Source organism: Spea bombifrons, chromosome 4, assembly GCF_027358695.1.
Source record: "Spea bombifrons isolate aSpeBom1 chromosome 4, aSpeBom1.2.pri, whole genome shotgun sequence".
In the NCBI taxonomy this organism is placed as follows: Eukaryota; Metazoa; Chordata; class Amphibia; order Anura; family Pelobatidae; genus Spea; species Spea bombifrons.
This window is the reverse complement of record NC_071090.1, coordinates 56,125,438-56,138,381: the sequence shown is the minus strand read 5'-3', so window position 1 is coordinate 56,138,381 and position 12,944 is coordinate 56,125,438.

The window sequence follows — 12,944 nt, the reverse complement described above, 5'->3', positions numbered from 1 at the left end:
TAGAATCTTACATTTTCAAATTACTCTTTACGTCACCGTTCTTCTTTTCCTTCAAGTTCTGCATTTGCGGTCGGCTCATTCATGGTTTCTGATTTTTCCCACAAGCTTTTTCTGTGTCCTCTGTATCAACTACATTTTTCCTTTCAGTAGGAGTACACAGGGGTCTATCCCATGTTCTGTTCTCATTGTGTTCTCCTTGTTTTAAAATCATTTGGCTTCAACTACTTTCTGAAGGTAACTTATACTGAAATCTATCTGTCCAGGCCATTACTTTATCCAGACAATCAGCATACGCTAACCTTATGATTGTCTTTTTCTAGATGGCTGAGCTACTTATTTTGCGACCCATATTTCTCCCAACACCTTACTGCTGATGGATCCACTTTGCTTTTTTGCCTCTGGATTTTTTGTGTTCCTTTTTTACTACCCAAATTAAGAAAACAGCTAAAACATGACACTTCTTCCTTCACACCCTTTCTGACAATAACCAAAACACTAATACATGCAATAATATTTTCCTGTCTAGACTACTGTAACTTCGATGGTCTTCCTGACATATCTCTCCTCTACAATGAATACTCTTTCCTTCAGAACCTCTAAAACTCATTCACCCCACACCTCTAAGGCTAGGTTTCCACTTGGGTTTTTGTCCGGCGTTTTTTTCTTGATGAAAAACGCCAGGAAAACTGCCAAGAAAACTGCCGCTGCATTTACCTGCGTTTTGGCGTTTTTTTCTGCAGTTTTTTCTGGCGTTTTAGCCTTTCTGTGGAAATTGCTTTTTTTGACCTTAGGCAGTTTTTCCAGCCTTTACAAGTTAGAAGTTTCACCCAGCTAAAAGGGATTAGGATAAATGGCAAGTATCTGCCCTCTCCTGATGTCATTTACTTGGTAGACCCTTTTGTCTCTTTTCTGTGGTTTGTAAGGCATGCTTTATTCCGAATGTCTGCTCCTCTGGGAAGATTGGCCCCAAATGATGGTGCAAATTGTTTGCTGTTGCTTTTGGCACGCAGGATTCAGTTGCGTATGTTTGTTTGTAATGGCATGTTTGTTCCAAATGGTGTAAAATTCAATATGAACCAGTCCAGGACTTTGTTTTGTGTGAAACTGTTTGTTTTCCGCCTATTTCTCGTAGGACACACAGATACTGGGTCCATCCTCTGCATTGTTACTGTGGAAAAAATTCCATAAAAAACGCCAAGGCAATAAACCCACATGGCTTTTTCATGGCGTTTTTTCTCTCCCATAGACTTCTATTGGAGGAAAAACGCCAAGATTTCTTGCAAAAAACGCCAGAGTGTGAACATGCTGCGATTTTGAAAAACTGCCACAGAGCCCAAAAAAGCAGAAAAACGCCAAAGAGGACTGAAAAAACGCCAAACAGAAAAACGCCAAGTGGAAATGGCATTTTGCGATTTCCTATTGAATTACAGCTAACATCTGGCTGCAGCCGTTTTTCACAAAAAAAACGCCAGGTGGCGCTATTGGCGTTTTTATAGGCGTTTTTAGCAAAAAAAAACCAAATGGAAACCTAGCTTAAAACCTAAAATGCCTTCTTATAAAAAAAGTACATATCTGGAACTATCCACAAATTCACTTTTTAATAATGGCGCCACAATTGCTTTACAGAATACACTATGTAAACAGCATTGTATTTGCATATCTGCACATTGCTTATTACTTCTTTGACTGTAAGGTCTACTGGGCATTCCAGCTTTTATAAGGTTAATTTTGGCTTGTTCTATTACTTTCTATAACAACATTGTGTTTGAAATATACAGACTTTCCTCTTGTGAAATGAGCCATATAAATCTGTTTTTAAAATTACCAAATTTATGTTGGTGGAATAACAAAAGTTGACCTAGATAAAGAACAGCAATTGTATGGTGACATCAAATGGGGAAAAATCCACACTTGAAATTTATGTCATAAAGATGTTAAAATCTGTAATTCATCTCTCAAAATGAGAAATAATAGGGAAAATAATAATAAGCAAACAATAGGGATAAAGAACATATCGTATTTTCCACTCCTTTAACACATGAAATAGAACATTTCTGGTGGATGATTGTATTAAAAAAAAAAAAAAGAATTTGTAACATTTAAGGCTGTAGAAGCATTTTAACTGAAGCATAAAGTGTGTATAAATATGCTGCTTTGTCTTTTCTTTCTACCGTACACCTTTCTCCATCATCATCTGAGAATATTTCCCATGATCCTTTTTATTATGCATGAATCTTATACGCCTTACAGCATTCACTCTGTGACTGGTTGCATTAGGCAAAACATATTTGATCTCTTTCTGTTTCACTCGCTGTTTTCTTTATTGCTGTAGGTGTATATCCTTTTCTCTGAGACGTCCTACGTAATCTGGTGTCTTCAATGTCCACTTCAATCATCTCGGAACTCTGCTTTCTGAACTCATCTGTCACTTTTGCTCTAGAGCCTGAAGAAATTGCAAAATAAAACTGCCATGGGGCTTACATCAAAGTTACTTATTTTGTACCAAGAGTCAGTATATTAAAGAGATAATCCATATTTGCTTGGTGATCTTTTTAAGGAATTGTGAGCAGCAAATGTTTGGCTGTTTCAGAGTCTACAGTTTATAAAATGGCAATTAAAGAACTGTTTTTATACATCCCTTAAGTAATTCTGATTTGTGCTATTTTTGTTTTCCTCTGGTTTCAAGGTTTTGGCTACATTTCAATAATGTTATACTTACAATATGCGCTTGTTTTACTACAGTGCTGTGAAAAAGGCATTTGCCACCTTCCTGATTTCTTCTATTTCACTAACTTGCAAAGTGAAGTAGGCTAAATGCCTCATAAAGCAGCATGTCATACTGCAATCTAAATTCAAGAACAGTTGATAAACAAGGTCATGACATCTATCAGTCTGGAAAGGGTTTCATAGCTATCGTAGTAAATACCATTTTGGGGGATTTGCTGACCCAGGATCCAGGGTGAGTTCAGAAATTGAATTTGGGTTTCCCATACAGTCGTGTGAAAAATAAAGTACGCCTTTGGATAGACAAGACCAAGGTGTGGAGACTTTTGTCCATAATTTACAGTGCCACATTTGGCAAAAACCAAACACTGTATATTTGCACAAACATAAGGTCATGAATCATAAGGTGTTCTTAGTTTTTCACACATGGCTTCTCTATTTTGGCTTCATTTTTGTTGAATCAATCATGACATGATGAAATATGATCTGAGGCTTATTTACTTAAATTTCAGACCTGCTAAGGAAAAGAATGGTTGGTATTGTGTCCTGGTATGTAAAACCATAGATTTCTTAGAGGGATGTATAATCTTTTTCACAAGACAGTAGTAGTAGTAGAATACACATATAGTACCAAATAGATTTTAAATAAAAGGCAACTGGTAAAGTCCAGGTCACGCTATTTAAGGCTATTTGGTGAGTGAGAAGGCCCTAGACTTAGTCGGCTGTGCAGTTGTGCCGCAGATCTGAAGTCTGAATAAAAGACTACCTTGATTATAAGATTATTATTATCTTTTATTTATAGTGCCAACAATCTACACAGCGCTTAATACAATACATATATTCAAGGGGTATGACAAGACAAGAGTTGACAGTCTAGGACAGGCATGTCCAAAGTCCGGCCCGCGGGCCAATTGCGGCCCGCGTTCCGGACTGATACGGCCCCCAAGTGAGCCACGGGACTTGGCGTCATCAGCCGGCGCAGGGAGAAGGAAAGCGCGAGATTTGGGCTTTCCTTCTCCCTGCGCCGGCACACACCCCTCAGTAGCGTACCGAGCGGGGGGCGGTCCGCACCGGGTGCCGCTCATCAGAGGGGTGGCAACTTGCCGGCACCCCTCCAGAGACGGACAGTAATGTCCGCCGCTGGAGGAGCAGGCTCGCAAGGGAGCGGTATCGGAGGTCTTTAACAGACCACCGGCTCCCTTGAGTGATTTTAAGCCGGTTCAAGGATCTCCCTTGAACCCGGCTTAAAATCACTCAAGGGAGCCGGAGGTCTGTTAAAGACCTCCGATACCGCTCCCTTGTGATCCGCGCGGCAACAGCTGTTGTGCGCCGGGGTTTGTTGTTAGATCCCGGCGCACAACACTGAAGCCGCGCCCACCGCTGTCCGTGCCCTCTGACCCCCGTGCCATCAGAAGAAGACAGAAGAACTGAAGAAGAAGAGGAGCGAAGAGCAGGAAAAGGAGCTGTAACGAGAAAAGAGGAAAGGTAAGAAAGCATACAGTGAGAGTGGATTGGTATGTGTGTGGATTGGTGTATGTGTGTGGATTGGTGTATGTGTGTGGATTAGTATATGTGTGGATTGGTGTGTGTGTGGATTGGTATGTGTGTGTGGATTGGTATGTGTGTGTGGATTGGTATGTGTGTGGATTGGTGTATGTGTGGATTGGTGTGTGTGTGGATTGGTAAGTGTGTGAGAGTGATGGGTGTTATGCTGTACCATTTCCAATGTATTTTTCATTATATAATTATGCTCTAAAGTACATCATAACTCCCATCACTCTATACTGTTCCATACAGTGGCAGAGCTGGGAGACAGAGGCCTTGCACCCCCACCGCAGGACTCCTGAAAGGTAAGTGAACTTCAAAGAGGGGGAGGGTAGATAGTTAGGAGGGGTAGATAGGGCAGAAGGGAGCGAGAAGGGGTAGATAGGGCAGAAGGGAGCGAGAAGGGGTAGATAGGCCAATCATACTCCTATCATGCCAAGTCTGCGAGTGCCTCCTGGAATCTGGGTATGCCTGGGCATGATAGGAATGTGATTGCTGTTAACAATTATATATATATATATATATATATATATATATATTGTTATTTAATTGTTTTGTCCTATTTTGGTGTGTTACTTACTTTAAATAAGTGTTAGATTTTTTTTATGGTGTGTGTGGGGGGGGTCATATTCAGTTTCGGCCAGGTAGTTTTGAAGTGTGTGTGTGGGGGGGTGCCACATACAGGATCCGCCCCGGGTGCCAAATACTCTAGGTACGCCCCTGCCCTCCCCTACACAATTTCTTCATCAGATGCCCTTGTGGCTGTGTGTGCCTTGTGGCTGTGTGTGCCGGCGCAGGGAGAAGGAAAGCCCAAATCTTGCGATCTCGGACGTCGCTAGATTTGGGCTTTCCTTCTCCCTGCGCCGGCACGCACAGCCACAAGGGCATCTAATGAAGAAATTTGTAGGCAGTGGCGGAACTACCGGGGTCGCGACTGCGACCGGGCCCTGGAGTTCTGCCAGTCAGTGGGGCCCAAGGGGTGCCGAGCGGTTGCTGAAAACGACCGCTCGGCACCTCTTGGGCCCCCCTGACTGACAGAAATCCAGGACTCCTCTGCTCACCGCTGCCGCCGCCGCCTGCCTCTGCGCTGCCCAGAGTGCAGTGTTGGAAGTGTGAGGTGTTTGTCTCGGGTGCTGAGCGCTGGCATATGACGGCCAACACAGGAGTTGACGGTAAGTGACCTACAAAGGGGAGTAGGGAGGGAGTGGGTAGATCGTGAGAAGGGGGGGTAGGGAGGGAGGGAGAGGGTAGATCGTGAGAAGGGGGGTAGGGAGGGAGAGGGTAGATCGTTAGAAGGGGGGTAGGGAGGGAGAGGGTAGATCGTGAGAAGGGTAGGGAGGGAGAGGGGAAATTGTGAGAAGGGGGGTAGGGAGGAAGAGGGGAGATTGTGAGAAGGAGGGGTAGGGAGGAAGAGGGGAGATTGTGAGAAGGGGGGTAGGGAGGGAGAGGGGAGATTGTGAGAAGGGGGGTAGGGAGGGAGAGGGGAGATTGAGAGAAGGGGGGTAGGGAGGGAGAGGGGAGATTGTGAGAAGGGGGGTAGGGAGGGAGAGGGGAGATTGTGAGAAGGGGGGGTAGGGAGGGAGAGGGGAGATTGTGAGAAGGGGGGTATGGAGGGGAGATAGTGAGAAAGGGATAGATGTGGTATGCCGTTTTCAATAAACTTTGCATAAAATAGTTAATTTGCATTTAATTTTAATGGTTCAGAAAATGTCAGGCAAAATGGTCGGCCCTCGCACATGTTCACTTCATCAAATCTGGCACTCTTCGAAAAAAGTTTGGACATGCCTGGTCTAGGACAAACCTTAGGTGGCGAGAGACCTGCTTGCAAGCTTACAATCTTGAGATGAGGTAATTTGGTGCAGAGCATAAGAAGGGAAGTAACAGACAAAATTAGAGAAACATATCTAGACTAAAACATGAGGATAGAGGACCCTCCCAGGCTGAGAGACAAGATGAGTGAAGAGGAGAAAATATAAACACTGTTATACAGGCTGTACACTCACTACATTGTATCAGAGTGTCATTTCTTCAGTGTTGTCACATGAAAAGATATAATACAATATTTACAAAAATGTGAGGGTGTACTCACTTTTGTGAGATACTGTATTAGGCAGCAAGTGAACATTTTGTTCTCAAAGTTGATGACCAGTCAAGGTGCCCACGCTGACCCCTGTCCACTGCCGAAAGAGCCTACAATGGGCATGTGAGCATAAGAACTCAACGCACGGGTGGTTTTGCGCCGCTTAACTGGAGAACACATGGCACCAGGATGCATCCATGGAGACCACACCTAACAACTTACTGAACCTGCTGCTAAGGTCTTGATACCACAGCATACCCTCAAAGGTCTAGTGGAGTCCATGCTTTGACGGATCAGGGCTGTTTTGGTGACAAAAGTGAGACCTACACAATATTAGGAAGGTTGTCATGTTATGACTGATCGGTGAATGTATTAACAACCTATATTTTATTTATTTTGCAGAGTTATGGAATTTAGCCCCTTCTTAAAAAAGCTTACCCTGCAATAAGTTCAGAACTGTCACTTGCATGGGTAACATGCAACATTATTATTATTATTATTATTATTATCTTTTATTTATATAGCGCCAACAGTTTACGCAGCGCTTAATACAATACATAAATTCAAGGGATATGACAAGACAAGAATTGACAGACTAAGACAAACCGATACATTTGGTGGAGAAAGCCCTGCTCGCAAGCTTACAATCTAGAGGGAAAATGGGGTGACAAACATAAGGCATAGAGAAAGGGTGAGAGGTATTGTGGGGTATCAATGACAAGGATGTTCTAGCAGCTAAGATGGTATGCTTCTCTGAAGAAGTGGGTTTTTAGATGTTTCTTGAATGTCGGGAGGGAGGGTGAATGCTGAAGGTTCCTTGGGAGTAGATTCCAGAGATATGGGGCAGCTCGAGTGAAATCTTGTAGACGGGAAAAGGAAGAGGTGATGAGTGAGGAGGAGAGCCTTAGCCCATGGGAGGAACGTAGGGATCGAGTAGGAGAGTATTTGCTAATGAGGTCAGAAATGTACGGAGGAGCAGTATTGTGGATGGCCTTATATGTCAGTACCAGGATCTTAAATTTAATTCTAAAGGTAATCGGAAGCCAGTGGAGGGTTTCACAGAGGGGGGAAGCAGAAGAGGAGCGACGTGCAAGGAAGATGAGCCTAGCAGCGGAATTAAGGATAGACTGTAGTGGAGAGAGTCGAGACAGTGGAATGCCAACCAGAAGAGTGTTGCAGTAGTCAAGACGGGAAATGATAAGTGAATGAACCAGAGTTTTTGTGGATTCTTGGGTGAGGAATGGGCGGATACGAGAGATGTTTTTTAGGTGCAGGCGGCAGGATCTGGCGAGGGACTGAATGTGAGGGATGAAGGAGAGGTTTGAGTCAAGGATGACCCCAAGGCATCGGGCCTGGTTAGTAGGAGAGATAGTTGTGTTGTTAATGGTGATAGAGAATTCAGGTAGTGGAGTGGAGATGGAGGGAGGGAAGATAATGAGTTCCGTTTTAGAAAGATTAAGTTTCAGGTAGTGTTGTGACATCCATGAAGAAATAGCAGACAAGCAGCTGGTGATCCGGGACATGAGAGATGGAGAGAGATCAGGAGAAGACAGGTAGATTTGGGTATCATCTGCATATAGATGATACTGGAGACCAAATGAGTTGATTTGTTTGCCAAGAGAGGAAGTATAAAGAGAGAACAGCAGAGGGCCAAGGACTGAACCTTGGGGGACACCAACCGAAAGTGGAAGGGGCGATGATGTCTCGCCAGAGAAGCTGACAGAGAAGGAACGGTTAGACAGATATGAGGAGATCCAGGAGAGAGCTGTATCTCGAATGCCCATAGAAGCAAGTGAGTCAAGAAGAAGGTGGTGATCAACAGTATCGAAAGCAGCAGAGAGATCCAGTAGTATTAGAATAGAGTAGTGACCTTTAGCTTTGGCAGAGAGCAAGTCATTGGAGACTTTTGTTAGAGCTGTTTCAGTAGAGTGAAGGGGTTTGAAACCAGACTGTAGAGGGTCAAGGAGGGAATTAGAGGAGAGGAAGTTAGTGAGGCAATTGTACACAATCCGTTCAAGCAGCTTAGAGGTAAAAGGAAGCAGAGAGATAGGGCGGTAGTTAGTCAAACAGACGGGGTCTGAGGAAGGATTCTTTAGAATTGGTGTGATTAGCGCATGCTTGAAGGCAGATGGTACAGATCCAGATGATAGAGAAAGATTAAATAGGTGGGTAAGTGATGGACCAAGGGATGGACATAGAGACTTTGTGAGGTGTGAAGGGATGGGGTCAAGGGGACAGGTTGTTGGGTGAGAGGAAGAAAGAAGAGTGGCTATCTCTTCTTCGGTTGTAGGGGAAAAGGCAGTTAGTATAGTAGGAGTAGAGAGGGTGGTGGTGAGTGGTGTAGGAGGGAGTTGTAAGGAAGAGAGGTCTTTTCTAATAGTCTCGATCTTCTCTTTGAAGTAGGTAGCAAGATCTTGGGCAGTGAGAGAGGTTTGTGGTGTGGGTGTGGAGGGACAGAGAAGGGAGTTGAAAGTAGAAAAAAGGCGTCGTGGGTTGGAAGAAAGAGAGGATATGAGAGTGGAGAAGTAGAGCTGTTTGGCGAGAGAGAGGGCAGAGTTGTAGGTGTGAAGCATGAATTTATAAAGAGTAAAGTCTTCGCTGGATTTTATATACATCTACATGTATATACAACTACATACAGTTGTGCTCAAAAGTTTGCATACCCATGAAGAATTGGTAATATACACTCACTGGGCACTTGATTAGTTACACCTGTTTAATTGCTTGTTAACGCAAATAGCTAATCAGCCAACTGAATGGATTTAGGCATGTAGACCTGATCAAGACAACTTGCTGAAGTTCAAACCAAGCATCAGAATGGGAAAGAAAGGGGTTTTAAGTGATTTTAAACGTGGCATGGTTGTTGATGCCAGTCGGGCTGGTCTCAGTATTTCAGAAACTGCCGATCTACTGGGAATTTCACGCACAACCACCTCTAGAGTTTACAGAGAATGGTCCAAAAAAGGAAAAATATCCAGTGAGCGGCAGTTGTGGAAGAAAACGCCTTGTTCATGTCAGAGGAGGATGGGCAGACTGGTTCGAGATGACAGAAAGGCAACAGTAACTCAAATAACCAAATGTTACAACCAAGGTATGCAGAATGCCATCTCTGAATGCACAAAACATTGAACCTTGAAGCAGATGGGCTACAGCACCAGAAGACCACACCGGGTGCCACTCCTGTCAGCTAAGAGCAGGCTACAATTCGCACAGGCTCACCAAAATTGGACAGTGAAAGACTGGAAGAACGTTGCCTGGTCTGATGAGTTTCAATACCAGCTGCAACTTTCATATGACAGGGTCAGACTTTGGCGTAAACAACACGAAAGCATGGATCCATCCTGCCCTGTATCAACAGTTCAGGCTGGTGATGGTGTAATGGTGTGGGGGCCACACTTTGGGCCTCTTAGTACCAATTGAGCATCGTTTTAATGCGACAGCCTACCTGAGTATTGCTGCTGACCATGTCCATCCCTTTATGACCACAGTGTATAATCATGGTGATAATGCATCATGTCACAAAGCTCACATCATCTCAAACTCGTTTCTTGAACATGATAATAAGTTCACTGTACTCCAATGGCCTCCATAGTCACCAATTCTTAATCCAATTGCGCACATTTGGGATGTGGTGAAACGGGAGATTCGCATCATGGATGTGAGGCTGACAAATCTGCAGTGACTGCATGATGCCATCATGTCCATATGGACCAAAATCTCTGAGGAATGTTTCCAGCACCTTGTAGAAATTATGCTACAAAGAATGAAGGCAGCTCTGAAGGCAATAGAGGGTCCAACCCTGTACTAGGAAGGTGTACCTAATAAAGTGGCCAGTGAGTATATGTACCATTGTTAAAGAAAACATGAGTAAGCAAGCAAAACATATTTCTTTTTTTATGGGATTCATATTCAACTGTAGGTTATGAACAAAACATGGCATCATGTTCAATGATATTAAGGTCTGCAGACTGTGATAGCCACTCCAGAACCTTCACCTTGTTCTGCTGTAACCACTGGAGGGCTGTGAGGGACTGGATCCATACAGACGACTATAAAGACCCAGGGCGCCCAATCGATGGAATTCAAGTCGGACAGGGCCTGGTGCAGGGTGACTGCACTGTCCTGGGTGGGCATCTAGGCTTGTGCGGCCACATACCAGTACCCTGACATAGCAGCTCATGTTGTCCAGAACAAAACCGTGATATCCTGCACGCAAGCATGAGACATAGCTCTACAGAGAAATAAGCAGGATGCTGCAAGCTGGGAGTAGGGAAGCTTAGCAGAGTAACAGCTGAAACATAGCAAGCAAGGGGGACAGAACAAGGAACAGGGAGACCGAGCAAGAAACACAGGCAGACAAGACATACATGGTACAGGACACAACAAAGGACAGGGAACAAGGAATAGAAGGGATGGAGTGAGGAGCCGAGATCCTCAGACGCTTCTCCAGAAATCCTCAGATGATTCAGACAAAAGAGGGAAAAGGTACATAAAAGACAGACACACATAAATACAGGACTAGCCTAGGACTATGCGATAACAATTTTAGATTCCGTCACATCGTATGTCCATAATATGCTTAGCCCATCACTACGCCAAAGTACTCCAATATTTGGTGGGTTCTAGCACTAAACCCTGTCTACTGAATTAAGAATAAGCTAAAACTAAACATTGAGCCTAAACACAGAATCAAGAATGGCATACCTTTAGGCGGCAGACTGAGACAAATATAACAAACGGGTGGGGCACACCTTATAAAGGAAACAGAGCTGAAGCAAAGAGCAGAGCTAGAATCAAGGAATCAGAAGCACAGAACAGAGCATATGGAAATCCAGGAATGGATTACAGCAAAGGGGAACCTCTAGCGAGATGGGGGGAAACTAGCGAGATGGGGGGAACAAGAGAGAAGCAGCTCCGCAGCCTGAATGGAGCCTGACAAGGGCCAACTTGGCTTTCTGCTTGTGGTAACTTGTCATGCCTTGTCTTCATGATCTCCATAAACAAAGTAAACAGGTTAAGGTGGATGGGCTTAGAATCCTTCCTTTCCACAGTTCAAGACATTGCTTAAAGGAAGTGATGCATGAATACACTGGAAACAGGATGTGATGTCAAATGCATCATCTCAACACAGGAAATTCTCCTGTTTTAATTTTCAGAGTCTCTAGAGGGTGTTCCTAGAGGCTCTCCATTTTTGTGGAGGTGCTCTGGGAGGCCTGATTTACAGACAAACGAACAAGAAGAGTCAAGAGAAGATGCAGAGCTGCTCGAAAGAGGACAGGGATGTGGTTGGTGGAGTAAGAGTGAATGAAAGTGTAAAAGAGAGTAGAAGAAAGAGCAATGAAAAAGCAATGAAATGCAAACAAATATAATGGATGATGGGAGTTATCCTGAACCAACATCAATGTCTGGCTCAGTATATAGTGATGGGAGTTATACTGTGCTACTGACTATGTCTGGCTCATTTTTTTTTTAAAAGTTGGAGTCAAGCTGTACCACTGTCTGTGTCCGAACCACTATATAATAATAGGAGTCCTGCTGTACCACCTTATGTGTCTGGCTTGCAGTGGCAAATTTAGGGAGGGCATATGGGGGGACAGGGATAAAAGTAGGGGGGGATTATTATTGCCATGCACACACAGACATATATATATACACGCACACACATACATACACACACATAAATATTTGCAAAAAAAAAAAATACAAATCTAAAAATATGCACCCACAAGATTTGCCCCAGCACCCACATTGCACCCAAAATTATCATATCTTAGGTCTCCTCTGTCAGGGCTCATCTCTTATTTCATTTTATACCTTTAGGCCCAAAACAGTAACAGTAAACGATGCACTGTCAAAATACACACGTATACTGTATCAAAGGCCTCCCTATGAACACACATGCCTGCTACACAAGTACATTCATGCTTTCCATAAACATCCTGGCTTAACTCAGTTCCACGGCTCGGTCAGTGCTGACATCATATCCTGGCGCTCAGACTAATAGCTGGCACACTTTGTAAAGGAGCAGGGAAACATGAACAGACCCTGCACTCCTTTTTTCGGCTGGTTAGAAGGAGATCTATGATATCCTCATCCAGCCTTGCAACTTCAGTGGATTTTAGTCACCGATGATGCCCCCCCCACAACAATGCTACTGCTAGCTTGCTATATAATGATAGGAGCCATGCTATACCATAGTCTATGTCTGGCTCACTCTATAATGATAGGAGTCATGCTGTATATTTTCTCTCAATGGATAACAAGTGAGGCCCACACATTTCTGATGAAGTGGCCCACTACAGAAAAATATACCCTGATATATACTCTATATTATTATGCTCCCAGATCTCTAGGCTAAGATGATAATTACAAAAATAATTAGGAAAGATGTATTGCTATCACTAATTATTATTCTTAATGATAATATTACTTTACTATTGAAATTTAGTATAATGAAAAGCCATTGATGAAACTAAACCAATTGATATCTTGCCACCTAGTGCATTTCCACAGTGCTGTCTGCGGTAGGGGCTCTGCAGTGTTAGCGTGATGTAGAGCACACAGTCGCTTCTACAACCTAACAGCTCGCATCTCC